Here is a 12,466-nt window from a genome sequence, read left to right on the forward strand (position 1 = left end):
CTAGAATATCTCAAATCAAACAGTTCTCACCACTCAAGAGAATCCATTTCTCCTGAACCTGCCCTACCTGTGAAATTTTTCTGTTTTTCCATTAACATCCTTTTGACTTTATTTCTTGCAAATGAATGCCCTGACTTTTTAGGCACAGAGAGCATTCACAGCTTCCCTGCCCAGAGTTACTTCACAATGGAGAACTTCAAATCCAATTACTTCAATTCTGAGAGAAAGAGGAAGATGGAACAATGATAGGGGAAGGAAAATCTCAGTGCGCACACATTTCACAAAACACATCAACAACCTAGACAAGAGGATGATCTACTTTAAACTCAAGATTTTTTCCAGTATGTGAATCATGGGACCTCCCCACCGCCCTTTTTTTGAACTTCTTTTCCTATATAATTCTATAAAACATACTGTGTCAAGTGGCAACCCCCAGCAGTAGATGATGGCATATTTCTGTCAATAGGGAACTGTTATAATATGGTTGTGCTCTATGAAACTGGGGATATGCTTCTAATTACCTCATTTTTCTTTTACTTTCTTTTATTCGGTGTCACACTTATCTCTCCAGATCTGGTTTCTCTGTGGAAGGTACTGATATTGTGCTCCACAGTGATTTTCTCTATGTTTCTCTCTACCTTTATCTTTGTAAGAGACAATGGTTTGTCTACAAAAGTGTGTTGCCCCACTATTAAAATTTAGAAACCAAGACCTCTTAGAGACATCTAATATGTATCACTTATTTTCAGAGCTGCTTTATCCCTGAGGGCAAAAAAAAAAGAGAGAGAGATAGCTGACCTAGGCTCCTGAATAGCTGGGGAAACCCTAAATGATTTTTCTTTTCTTAATTTAAAAGATGGCAAAATGATTTTTCTTTTTTTAATTTAAAAGAAGGTGATTTATCTGTGATGAATCGTCAAAAAATAAATGATCAGAGGCCATGTACAATCAACTTGCCCAAGAGTCTGGGTAAAGCACTGGACAAGCACAGAAACTGAGAGGATTGAATCCTGGCTCTTAAACTGAATTTATGTCTGACTTTGGGCATAACATTTTACTTCTCTGATCCTGTTTCCTTACCTGTAAAAAGGAATAATAATGTCTAACTCAGATTTTTAAGGGTCATGTGAGATAAGTTTTAGATGCACCTGGTACATGGTATTCATTTTTTCTGTTACTTTTTCTATTCATGTTTCCCAAAACATAAATTATTTTGAAGAATAACCTTATACTAATGCTTACAATGATTAATTTTTAGCCTTTGGGGAAATCAAGTTGATGAAAAATTTGCAGTAGAAATATTTGACATGGAATTTTTAACTAGTTTTACCATTAGTATTGAAATAGAAAAAATTTATGTTGACCAGATAGATACTTACAAAATAGTCAAAACCAGAAGAAACCTACGAAGTATTATTTTAAATGTTTTATTACAAATTTTTGCTGCTCATAACATGGGAAATAACATGAAAAGAACAAATTTTCTCATTCATAAACATTTGCCCAGGGATGTCGATATTTTAAGCAGTAATAGATAACTTTATCAGAAGTTTTGTGGAACATCTTTTCCCATTGACTTCAATTATAATTTCAAGGAAGAAAATTAGTAGCATCTCTTAAATTTTGTTTCAGGCACATTCTTTTTCAAGTTCATCTTCTGTTTAAGACTGACTGGGCCCAAATAACCGTCAATAATTAGTTAGGAGTCACTAAATAAACTATGGTACATTCACACAACAAATGCCTACAGTTGAAAAGGACCCCTATGTGCTAATAAGGGAAAGCTCGCCCTAGCATTAAATGAAAAAGCGAAATGTAAAACAGTGTATGGTGTACATATATGTGTAAGGGGTGGGGGGTAGGGATATAAATCTATATCTTCTGTATGTACATTAAGTAATATGGGCAGGATACAGGAGAAGCTCCCTTGCTTCTATTATGGAGGGGAAAAGGGTGGATAGGCACAAAAATAGGAGTGAATTTTGTAATGTATATATGTTCATAACATTTTGATTTTTAAAAATGTGATGGAGTACCTATGAGAATATAGTTTCTTTAAGGCCATGAAAATGACAGAAAAAATACTGTTTAGTGGAAAAGCAGGTTATAGAGTAGTACATACAACGTGATGCCATTTTTGAAAAATTGCAAGTTTCTGTGTTCATATACATAGAGATATGGAGTGGAATTTTCACCAAAATTGTAATGCATGGTAAAATTTCAGGTCATTTTGGATTTCATGTTTATACTTTTCTGAATAATTTAATATCTGTGTTCTAAAAACAGTTAAACTATTAATGAAGGTTGACAAAAATCAAAGAAGCATAGGCAAAAAGAAAAAAAAAGCATAGGAGGAAGAAAAGAGGATGGAAGAGGAGATGAGGAAAAAGCGTGGCTATAAAAATACACGTCTTCAACTCCTTCAAGTCTTTGCTCACATTTCCCCTTGTCTGATCTCACAAGTCTATTAACAGTGTGATCTGTACCCCTCTGCCTACCTATCTGATCCCCTTTATTCAGCATTTCTGTTCTATTTTTCCATAGCACTTATCACCTTGCAACACAGTATTTTTAACCTATTTGTTTAAGTACATTTTAAAGAGCCTGGCATATAGGAGGTGCTCAATAAATGTTTGTTGAATGAGTAAATGAGGTCTCTACTAAAGGTTGGTGCTCTACTTAACTGGATGATAGAACTTCCTTCATTGAGTGATATCCCTGTTGCAGAAGCCTGAGAATTTTTCTCGCTTTGAATTTGCAATTCTGTATACAAAAATATAGTTTGTTAAGTCTTTGGGGAATGGTTCAAGAATAAGAAAATTTGTAAATACATTCTGTACGTTATCGTAAGTCACTAAGGAAGTGGTGGTTGAGCTTTCAAACAAGAAAATTGTTACCTGTTCCCTTCTTTTTCATTCTGTTCCTTGGGTCCTATCATCTTTCTCTTATTTTCTTATTTGAGATGGATCTTGTTCTTGTTGTGATTGTGACCTCAGCAACATGAGGTCGGGCTGGAAATTGACCCCTTTAGAGAGATCCAGAGGATTGCAGCAAAATCCAGCTTGATCCAAGCAGTGTGATATCCAAAAGGATACAAGAACAAGAATGGTTGTGTAGAAGGAGTCGAAAAAGCAAGACATTTTTGAGAGAAGAACTTAGGAAATGTTCTGAGTCACCATTTTTTAGACATTTTTGCAGAATATAAATTCCCATAGTTATTAATAGGTTTTATGTAAACAGAAAGGGTTCTGTATTCAAATCAGTTTAAGAAACACTGAGTTAGGTGGTGTTTCTTTAATGCAAGACTTCCCAGAGGCTTTAAGATGCTGCTTTAAAATGTGAATCTCCAAGAGGGACTTCCATTTGCAGCATTTCCATTTTTTTTTTTTTTTTTTTTTTTTTTTGCTCCTGGAATCCACTTCTCTGCAGATCATCTTGCAGGACAACTCTTTCATCAAGCACATTTGATAGAGGGGACTGGTTAGAACTGGTCCCAGGTTTTCTGCCAAGCAGTTTGGGGTTTATGTCAGGGCTCCAAAGCCACAGGGTCAAAGTGAGCCCTGTCTTCCATGGAATGGCAGCAGATCAGAGTGAACAGTCGGGCTTGAAAATCAGGTAGATGTGGTTTGGAAGGCTCCCACAACCACTTTCTAGTTGGGCAATTTGGGGTAATACACTTAATCTTCTGCAATCTTGCATTTCTTTATCTATGAAATGGGGCTAATATGCCCCCCCCAGGGTAGTGGTGAGGACTTAAATGAGATATTATATATAAAGCATTTAGTATAATGCTTAACAGGGAGAAATTTCAATAAAAGAATATAGTTGTATTTAGTATTGGGAAGGGTCTAGGTTTTTTTTGTTCGTGTTGATGTTCTTTAGGCTGGTCCAGCTCTTCATTGGGGTAGGAGTGTTTTGCAACTCAATGGGCACCCCCATTTCCAAATTTCTCTCATGACCTGCAGGGTCTGCGATGGCAGAAATGATTTCAGACGCCACAAGATAACGGGCTCAGGCTGTTGCTTTCCTCTAGATCTGGTTGGAGAAGCTCAGGACTGGGTCCTGGTGAGCTTGTGAGTACTGCAGGAGACTGTGGCTCACAATACCTTATTTCTTTTTCCTTTATTCTGCCTTCACATGACATGTGAAACATCAATACGGAGGCTGACCTTCAGTTAATGTAGCAAACTATATTAGAATAGGGAGTTGAGCAGGTGATTATTTCTTACACGTTGCCATTTTTTTTCCCATCACAATGTTGAAGATTCATTTTACATTAGCTAATAAGACTTTTTATAAATCCATAGAGAAAATGCCAGGCTGTAAACATGAATAGTCCTGTGATGCTGCTGCATCCTTTCGGGCCCAGTGCATTAGACTGCCTGCCACATAAAGGGCTATTTATTAAGGAATTCAATATTACCTACAATAATCATTATCACAAACAATAGCTTTCTTGGCCAGGTCTAGATGACTCTGCATGGGTAGTGACAGTATAACAAAGCATCTGATTTACATGTTTAATTCAATCTAATTTTTTCCTAAACTGCCTTGTTCAGTTTTAATGTGTGCTTTATCCAGAAATACTCATTTGCATTTGCTTTTTCTACTCATAATCAGGTTGTTTGGAGCTAATAGGACCCATGCATATGGTTCGCTCTGATTTGCTGTAATAGGGGACTACTGGAGCTACACACTGGGTCCATCCAAACATTTTGTCCAGATTTGGAAGAGGCAGGTGAACACGTGACTTCCTCTTACATTTGCTTATGAAAATTGGTATGAGTGCTTTTTAAAGAAAACCCACAAGCATTTACTCTTTTCTACAAAAACATCTTTATTTCTAGCTTTCGAGTTGATTTTTTTTCAGTCTTTTTACCATTTAAATCAATTAAAATTTCGAATAAGAACAAGGAATTTGATTAAAATCAAATTACTTTGCTGAAAAGAAAATCCAACTTGGATCTGAACTCTCCTAAATTGTTCACTCAGTCAACAAATATTTATTGAGCACTGCCTGTTGTAAGACATTATGTAAGATGCCGTGAGTGCAATAAAGATAAATTAGTCACCATCCCTTTCCTCAGCAGGCCTAGAGTTCCATGGGCGAAACTAGACTCAGACACAAATGTTTGTAATAACACCTACAAAGGAATCATAAGGATGAAAGAAAAGGAAAGGAAATTAAGTGCCATCCATCTTAATTCAGACAAGGAAGAGATTAATTCTTCCTGAGGGAGGATTTGTACACGCTGAGGTGTATCCTTTCCAATATTTTCTGACTCTTTGCATCAATTCTTGATGCTGCCCTTGCGCTATGCAATGATTGGGTTAAAAATTAGAACGAGACATCTCACAGGCCCCCGTGCTTCTTGAGGTACACAATTTATACAAGAACTTTAAAAAAATACTAATCAAGATGTTGATTTTGAATGTAAAAGTTTAATTTCTTGTTGCACATATTAACTTAGAAATACCTCTCTTCAACATTAATATCTACAAAAGTTTGAACTAAGCTTTGAAACACTAGGGAATGAATTCTCTTAATGTTGATGAAGGGCAGAAGATGATCAAGGCCTGACCTACACAGAGTAGAAGCCACAGGAGTAGTAGATAACAATGCAGGCTGAAAATGTTTGCAAACAGATGCCCTAGAGCACAGGGCTGCCATGAAGGAAACTCGGAACACATGAGTCACTTCCTCACCAAGGAGTGGGAAGGCCAACATTAGCCTGCTGATGAAGAACAAAATTTAAAATAACCTGACTAAATTGGGGAAGTGGTCAGAATTCTTTTTTAAGTTCACTGAAGATAAATGCAGGGTGGTACCTTCAGGAGAGGGAAATGAACTATGCAAAAAGAAGAGGAAAAGTGACTGGTTACAGGCAAGGATGTCTAAACAGGAGCCAGCAATGGAAATAGATAAGGGGGAGTCAGTCATAACACCAGCTTTTTAAAAATTGCAGTGTTAGGATGCAAAAACAAGAGCCTGGAAGGACAGCGAGGTCATCCTCCTTTTGTGCTTGGGTTTCGCCAAACTTTTCCTAGAGCACTGGGTCCCTTCCTGAGTTCTGTAGTTAGGACACCAAGAACATGGGGAACATTCTATCTCTAAATTCAGTCAGGATTAGAAAATGAGACCTATGCAAAAAAGTAAGGGTCTGAGATTGTTCAGAAGAGAAAGCCAAGAGGTGACTAGATTGGCGTCTTTAATTGGCAAGCTTGTATACATGTATATATAATTCAGCTGTTCTCTAGTTTCACTAGGGAGGAAACACTTTTTAGCTGCAATATGAATATTGGGGATTAAATATTCAGAGAACTGTCTCAAGTGGGGCCCAAACCCTAGTTTAGACACATTTTTCTCTAAGGTGGACGTCCTCCTTGCTTGCGGGGGGCGGTCAGGGACCTACTGGGGTGGGGGTGGGTGAGGCAGTCCTTCTCTTCCTGGTTTGAATTAGCTTAACATTGGTTGAGATTGGCAGCTAGTCTTTTTCTTATGATTTTTGAGGCATCCTTCCTCCCCCAGGCCTGCCTCCTGTTGGTGTTGACAATAACGCTCTGTACTTCCCAGCCCTGACCCAGGCCCTGCCCCTCGCCTGCCTCTTCCCCTCTCTCTGCCATTGGACAGATTCCTAGCCCCTCTGCTCTCTCTGACCTGCCTTCATTCATCTGGACTGAACCGAAGCCCGCTGCCCACCCCAGGGATGCTTCTTTCCATCGCCCTGACATTTCCGCACCACCCCCCCACCACATACTTAGGACCAGGAGGCAGGGCTGCCGTCCTCCTGGCCCCTTGCTACTACTTCCATCCCATGCTAGTGTTTCCTCTTGCAAAAAGAAAAATCTCACTTCTGTGACTTTCATAGTTTTCGTCTCTACCTCCCCTTGTCATTGTCTTCTATCAGATTCCTGGCCGCTCCCTTCCCTGTTATTTTTCAAAGTCTGAGCATGTGGCCTGTAAGCCCTGCCGCCCCCCTCAGATGCTTCAGTGCATACGTGACATTTGACAAAATGGCCACTCATTCCTCAAGTTCTCCTCTCCAACACTTGACTCCAGGTTATCCACTCCAGTGCACGTACACTGATTGGGTCTTGCCATCCTGCAACTCCTCTACCTTCAGGATCTCTGATGCAAACACTCTCTGCACATCACTTCTTCCCCTCCCGCTCAGCTCCTCCCACTGAGACCATTCTTCAGCCTCACAGGACTTCCGCTTCCTTGCTCCAGCCTCAGCCTCACAGGGCGATGACCTTCTCCTGTCTTGACTTACCTCCTCCTTCAGCAGAGCTGTGGTTCAGGATTTTAGAGCGCTTCTGCCAATGCTCCCTACTCCCCCTTGTAGGCTTTTGTTTCCCTTGTCTGGCAAAATCTCATCCTTGATGAAGCCAACGATCTACGTCCAGCCCCCAGCAGCTGCACCTTCCCAGGAAAGTCACACGGGAGCACGTTGGTTTTACTGTCCACGCATATAAGCTCATCTCAGGTGAACCCACTCACCGCATTTCTCTGATTAACTCACTCTCCTTCTTTCCACAAAAACTACTGCCCAGCTTCTCCCCGCTCTTGCGACCAGCTGCCCTCACACCACAGACACAGGCAAACATACACACTCGCCCTTCCCTCACTCTGCAGAAAAACAGCCTGCTACAACACAAGGAAAATTGAAGCTGTGACAGGAGGAGTCTGTCATTGTCTGGATACCAGACATTCGTAACTCTCCCTTCCCCACCCACCTCCTCAGAATCTTACACTCTCCAGTAACTGCTCCCTCAAGGAGAATCTCTCTCTAAGGTGAACCTTTTTGTCACACCGAAGGGCCTCCCACGTACTCAGCCTCTGATGCCCACTCAGCCATTTCTCCAGCTGTCATCACAGCCAAAGCACTTGAGTTTTCTGTCTTCACTGTCTCCCCTTTTATGTCCCACGTGTCCCCCAACTCCTCCTTCTGGCGTCCACTCAGTTCTCCATTAAAACCAGCCTTGCTACGGTCAGCATGACCTTCGTGTCCCTAGATTCAATGGACATTGACAGTCCTCAACTCACTCCGTCGCACAGCCATGTCTAACCTGGCTGATCCTGGTCTCATTGTTTGAAACATGCTCTTTCCTGGGCTTGGGTGACATAGAACTCTCGTCTTCTCCTTACCTCTCTGGCTGCCACCTGTCCTTCACACACTCATCCTCCTATACGTGGCCATTAACTATTCAACACACAGTGCCAGGCCCTCTCTCTCTCTCTTTTTTCACTGTGTTCTCTTCCTAACGTACTGATCAATCACATACATTCGCGGATGACTTACAAATGCCTATATCTAGACCAGACGTTTCATCAGAGCTTCAGACCCACCTGCCAACTTGTCATCGCCATGTAGATGTCTCAAAGGTACATCTACAGTTCCAGAATTAAATTCATGACCTTACCACCCACCAATCCATGGTCCTCTTCTACTTCCCTTATCTCAGCAAAAGACACTCCTGTCTTTCCTGTTGTATAAGCCCGATATCTAGGAATCACCCTTAACCTCCCTTTCTTCCTAACTCACATATTTATTCTAACATCTGGTCCTGTTGGTTGTATCTCCTAAACATCTCAAATCCATTCTCAACCTTAACCGAAGCCACCACCACTTGTCTATATGACTTCAGTAGCCTCTTCCTGCGACTACCTAGATCACTACACTCATCTCCCAGGGACCACACATTCCCCCTCTCCTCCACTCAGAAGCCAGAGTGATCTTTAGGAAACATAATTCTGAGAACGCCATTCTTCTGCTTAAAACCCTTCCACAGCTTCCATTGCTCTAAGAATAAAGATGAAACTTGAAACTAATGTATTCAATAAGATTGGATAATCAATTATGCTTGAATTTTTTTTTTTAAAAGATAAAACTCTTTGTTCTGCTTCTTCAGATGATGCCATGGTGAGCTTTCAGGACATGCTTCTTCATGCCACAGGCCCTTCACTCATGCGGTTCCCTCTGTTTGGAATTGTCACTTCCTTAGTTAAGACTTCCCTTGTGGCTCTAAGTCAGGTCTCCCTACTATCAAATATCCTCTAGTATGGTTTCAGTTTTACAATTATTGGTATGATTGTGTGACTAATGTCTTTCTCCTCTACCAGAGGGGAGCTCTGTGAACACAGGGACCAGGTTGGCCTGGCTCACCACTGTCATGTCCAGTGTCAAGAACAAGGTAGACCATCAATAAACATTTGTTAAAGGATCAAATGAATGCATGGATGCATGACCAGTATTATTCTTTTTTTAAAAAAAATTTTTATTTATTTATTTATTTTTGGCTGCTTTGGGTCTTCATTGCTGCGCGCGGGCTTTCTCTAGTTGTGGCGAGCGGGGGCTACTCTTCATTGTGGTGTGCAGGCTTCTCATTTCAGTGGCTTCTCTTGTTGCAGAGCATGGACTCTAGGCGTAGTAGTGGTGGCACTAGGGCTCAGTAGTTGTGGCTCTCGGGCTCTAGAGCACCACAGTTGGCTCACGGGCTTAGTTGCTCCGTAGCATGTGGGATCTTCCCAGACCAGGGCTCGAACCCATGTCCCCTGTATTGGCAGATGGATTTTTAACCACTGTGACACCAGGGAAGTCCCATGACCAGTATTATTCTTTGTGTGAATCCATATGAATATAAGTTTTCTGTCTAATTCATAACTTAATTCTTGGGAAAAGGATAGTTTTCTTTAAAATCAGCTCTTGGAATATAGAAGTCACATCCTTTGTTACCTACATGTTCCTCTTAGATTAAAAAAATCTAAATATTCTGTTTGTCTAACAGTTTTATTTCAGATTTCCCTAATGGTATATAATATTATTCCACTTACCATGGAATTTGAAATAAAGGAAATATTTTGGTTTTCAGTTTGAAACTTTTGGGTTCTCTTCTTTTTTCATTCACTGATTTGCATCTAAGCTTCTCCTTTTCCCTACTTAGCAGACTTTGCTTCCTCGCAGGGCCTTCCGGGATAGAAAAGGCTGCACTGGGGGTTGGAGCTCCGCCACGGTGGTGATGGTCAGTCCCGGCGGCTCCTTGTCCAGGGCGGTGCCTGTTACTATCAGAGCGCGGGGCGCCTCAGCTCCTCCAGTTCTGCTACATGTTGTCCTCACTGCTGTCCCTCTGAGGAGCTGTTTCTCATTCTAAACTTGGCTTGGCAGTCTGAGTTATTCCTATCTTTTTTTTTTTTTAATTGAAGTATAGTTGGTTTACAATGTTTCAGGTGTACAGCAAAGTGATTCAGTTACACATGTACCTATATATCTATTCTTTTTCAGATTCTTTTCCATTATCGGTTATTACAAGGTATTGAATATAGTTCCCTGTGCTATACAGTAGGTCCTTGTTGGTTATCTATTTTGTATATAGTAGTGTGTATATGTCACTCCCAAATCCTTAATTTATTCCCCCCGCTTCCCCTTTGGTAACCATAAGGTTGTTTTTTATGTCTGTAAGTCTGTTTCTGTTTTGTAAATAAGTTCATTTGTATCATTTTTTTAGATGCTACATATAAGTGATATCATATGATATTAGTCTTCCTCTGTCTGACTTACTTCCCTCCATGCAGCTTCCTTCCCATGCTCCTCTTCCCCCCACCACTTAAGCAGTCATGTCCCTTGGGCCACCACCTTGCATCTCCTCTTTGCCCTGTGTCCCCTCTCCTTGAGGACTCTCCACTCTGAAATACGTAATGCCAGCTCAGACCTCCTTCCGGGTTTGTGGATGCATGTACTCAACACCTACGTGCAGATCTAACCAGTCACCACTGTTTTCATTGAACGTAAAGGTGTGACAGGCAAAATAGGATGGAGGACAGTTCCATAGGAAGCACCTATTCCCAGGGGCAGAGAGCCTTGCAGTGGCCTCCACTTGCCATCACACGTAGGATCTACTTGACTATCACCAAGCTGAGGTTATGCTTCCCCTGCAGTGGGCACTGGTTGCAACAATTATCCTCCTGTGTGATAACATCTTTTGGAAATAGAAAGTGACATTCTTGTCACACCACCAGTATAGCCCAAGATACTAGTATGCATGATATGCTCATCTGTGTATTCTCTCTTCTGGGGTTTAGAAAGATACAGGAAAAGTCTTATAACTCCAGAAAAAATCTCCTCACTAATAATATCCATGGAGAAACTGACATCTGAAAAATCTAATGGTAGAAATGTTCAGGCTCTAGCACATAAGTACATTTGATCTTTAATGTTGTTTTATAAATTTACCCTTAAAATCGGGTACTATTTACAATTAAATGATTGACTGCAACATAATTATTAATTATAAAACATCCTTTGCTTTACAAAAGAAACATGATCCCTGGAAGTCCTTGGTTTGGTATTTAATCTAATTAGCGAATTTAATGCATGTCTCTGAGATTGCTCATTTTACACTTCTGCTAAAGGAAGGTGGCTAGCTTGTCAGAAAGACTTACCTACAAATTGGCTAATTAATTACTTCAACCCTTATGCAATGAGATTCACATGGAAATAGAAAAGGGCATTCTAAGGACAAAAAAAGTCCTCATGGCCATCATACTTTTTGTCACCAGCTCTTAAGAAATGTCTATTTGTGGGCATCTAATCAGTAAAAGAACTGCTTGACTATAAAGCAGATTGGCTTCAGGAAAACACATATATATGGACATTTTTATTACTTCTTATCTAATTAGAGAGTGAAAAATATACAGTAGCAAAAACCAACTTTTCAACATTTAATATAAAACTAATGTTCATGGATATGAACAGTGCCTGCATGTAACAATTGAAAAAAACAGAACCAAATTAAAAACAACATCTATGCAAGGTTATTTATACGTTTACGAGACAAAATAGTGGAAGCCTGAGGAATTTAAATCTCAACAGGCTACAACGATTCAAAAAAGGCCTTCAGGCTGACCGAATGTAGCATTTTACTGAATACAGGGTCTCGCCTCTTGCTTTGAACCATGTCTACCTAAGCCTGCAATGATAGTTCCTAGACCGACCGGGTTGTGCCAGTGTTCCCCAAATCTGGAGAACGATGCCACCACATTGCATGTTACAGAGCCACATCAACTCCATCCAAATTCCCTTCAATTCACAGTCAAGTAGCTAAAATTTCCCCATTAAAATAAATCAAGAGTTATTACTGATATGCCTCCAACCACTGGAGTGCCTTTGAGGGGCCCATGCCTTAGACCTCTGTAATAATACATGTTTAATGAAAGATGCCTCTTTATCAGAGGGTATCATGCAAACTCCATAGTTTGCATCCGTACAAGAGCATTCATGCTCTGAATCATACTTCTGAGCCCATCTCGTGTCCCACCTCTCCTCCCAGGACCCCCCATTTGAATGAATGTCAGAATGGATTTGATAACAGATTCAGCAATTTGTTGAAAAGCTGATATCATATGAGAGATAATGATAGAATCTGGCTATTACCTGCGGTTACGATCTTGTCGATCTTGTTGCTTTAG

This window comes from Physeter macrocephalus, chromosome 11 (assembly GCF_002837175.3).
Source record: "Physeter macrocephalus isolate SW-GA chromosome 11, ASM283717v5, whole genome shotgun sequence".
In the NCBI taxonomy this organism is placed as follows: Eukaryota; Metazoa; Chordata; class Mammalia; order Artiodactyla; family Physeteridae; genus Physeter; species Physeter macrocephalus.